Consider the following 3,133-nt stretch of genomic DNA (forward strand, 5'->3'; position numbering starts at 1 on the left):
CCTTGGGTAGCTTTTCTGTCTGGCTGTCTCCTGTCAAGTGTCCTATCCATGCATGCCTGGAAGTTGGATGTTAAGTGATGTTGACGATGACGATGATGATGATGATGATGATGATGATGATGATGATGATGATGATGATGTATTGAAGGCTGATCTCAAAATACTGAACCTACTGGAGGAGATGATGGAGGTCTGAAATATGTGACACATTGCTCTGCTTGAGAAGACCTGCCCACCACAACAGAATTGAGATCCTGAAACCAAGGTACCATGTAAAAAGCATGGTGTGGGTACTGGTGCCACGTCAAAAGCACCCAGTATATATGTGTGTATCTGTGTGTATGTTGCACATATATGTATATATATATATATGTATATGTATATATATATACACACACACAAATACACACATACAAATACACACATACAAATACACACATACATACATGTGTGTGCATGTGTGTCTGTCTTTGTGTCTATGTTTGTCTGCCATCATTGCGTGACAACCAGTGTGGGTGTGTTTATATCCTCGTAACTTAGCAGTTCAGCAAAAGTGACTGATAGAATAAGTACAGTCTTAAAAAGAAAAAAAAATGTTCTGAGGTTGATTTGTTTGACTAAAATTCTTCAGGCATTGCCTCAGCATGGCCAGTGTCTAATGTCTGCAACAGGTAAAAGACAAAAGATTAAAGACATGTTCTAATAATAGATCCATTTCTTTTTGTTTGTTTTGTATTTTTGTTATTTTTGTTTTTGTTGTAAGTTTTACTGAGATCATCTCATTATAGCAGTACCCTTAACTCTGTTGTTGATACAGCTGTTTTAAGGTCAGAAGATAATCCTAACAAGGATTAAAAATCATTTTAGCCTGATACAAACGAGAGATTATTATGTTGTTAATGAGTTGTATTCTAATTTCTGGTCTTTTCTTATTGATTGTGGCTTCGGGTGACAAAGAGAAAGTTAACGAAGGTATAGTTAACGGTGGAGAAGATTAAGAAGTATTTTTTAAAATACAGTGTGTAATTTATATCTTTTGTCTTTTACTTGCTTCAGCTGCTGAACTGCGGCCATGCTGGGGCACCAGGTTGAAGAGTTTTAGTCGAAAAATTTGACCTGATTACATATATATATATATATTCTTTTTATGTCCATTACTTAGTCTATTGAACTGCTAAGTTAAGGAGACATAAACAAAGTGTCACCAGTTGGTCAGCAGTGGTGGTGCTCATAGTGGAAAGGACAAACATAAACACACACACACACACATACATACATGCATATTTATTAAACATTCGAGCGAGATCGTTGCCAGTGCCGCTGGACTGGCTCCTGTGCGGGTGGCACGTAAAATACACCATTTTGAGCGTGGTTGTTGCCAGTACCGCCTGACTGGCCTTCGTGCCAGTGGCATGTAAAAGCACCCACTACACTCTCGGAGTGGTTGGCGTTAGGAAGGGCATCCAGCTGTAGAAACTCTGCCAAATCAGATTGGAGCCTGGTGTAACCATCTGGTTCACCAGTCCTCAGTCAAATCGTCCAACCCATGCCAGCATGGGAAGCGGACGTTAAACGATGATGATGATAACATGGGCATAGAACACTTACATTCAGAACTCTTAGTTTCTTGTTGACTTATTCGATACTTGTTACTTTTCTTCAGCTAATGCAAGCATGTTTATTACAGGAGAAAACATGCATGCACACACACACACACACACACACACACACACACACACACTATGGGCTTCCACACCATTTCCATCTACCAAATTCACTCACATGGCATTGGTTGGCTCATGGCTATTGCAGAAGACACTTGCCCAAGGTGCTTTGCAGTGGGACTGAACCCCAAACCATGTGGTTGTGAAGCAAGCTTCTTAACCACATGGTCATACTACATCATTACTGTTTTAATGTCCATTTCTTCACACTTGTGTAGCTCAGGTGGAATGTTTTTGAGGCAGATTTTCTGTGCCCCAATGGATTTCATGTTGCCAATTCTGCTCCACTAGCTATTACGGCAATTGAAACAGTCATAATATCTGCAGTTTAGTATAAATTTTAAATGTTACTAATGAGCCTTATACAATCTCTGAAGATTTGACAGTGTAGCTTGCTTGTATTGTCTTCCTTACATAACTGATATTTTTGATTGTTAATGAAATATATGTAAGATGATATAACTAAGTAACTTATGAACAAACAGGAAGGACATGCAGTTGTAAATTAATGTTCTGTACTATATGCACTTTGACTATGATAGCATTGAATACAGCATATATATGTATACACGACATGAGGGATGTATATTCACTTTGTGATGTCTATATATTTTCAATAGATATATAACAATTTATATCCTTTCCAGTGACATTTAACTCATGTTAAGGAGGTACAACTGGGAACTGAAACCAGATTGCCTGATTAGTAAGCTGGATCATTATCTTTCACTCAACACCACATTTCATTTATGTCTACCTGTGATAAGATAAGGAACAAAATTAATCAATAATTAAAGAAAATGATCAAAATCTAATTCTGTATGTAGTGTAATTACATAGAGAAGAGTCATAGACAAGAGTTAGTGAGTTACAAGAATCTACATGTGCATATATACATATATAAATATGCACACATACATAATACAAACACACACACATATATATATACACAGACACATATATATAAAATGCATGCACACATTCATCACATTTATGATTATTAATCTGTTTTGTTGGATTACAGTGTTGGTTAGGATTATTAAAAGCTATTTGTTTGGTAAATGTGAACGGGTACACATTTTCTTACATATATATATATATATTCACATACAACACACATACATACATATATGTGCAACATACACACAGATACACACATATACATGCAAACACATATCCAAATGTATTTACAGACACACATACACACACAAGCATGTATGCACACACGTAATTCATACATGCATAACACTATGCGTCAGTGTATGTGTATCTGTGTGTTGTGTCTGTTTGTCAGTTTGACTCTCTTGCTCTTTCTCTCTCTCTTTGTCTGTCTGTCTATCTATCTATCTATCTATCTATCTATCTATCTATCTATCATTCTATCTGTCTATCTATCTATCTGTCTGTCT

The sequence above is a fragment of the Octopus bimaculoides genome, chromosome 8 (genome assembly GCF_046866305.1).
Source record: "Octopus bimaculoides isolate indiv1 chromosome 8, ASM4686630v1, whole genome shotgun sequence".
Classification (NCBI taxonomy): domain Eukaryota; kingdom Metazoa; phylum Mollusca; class Cephalopoda; order Octopoda; family Octopodidae; genus Octopus; species Octopus bimaculoides.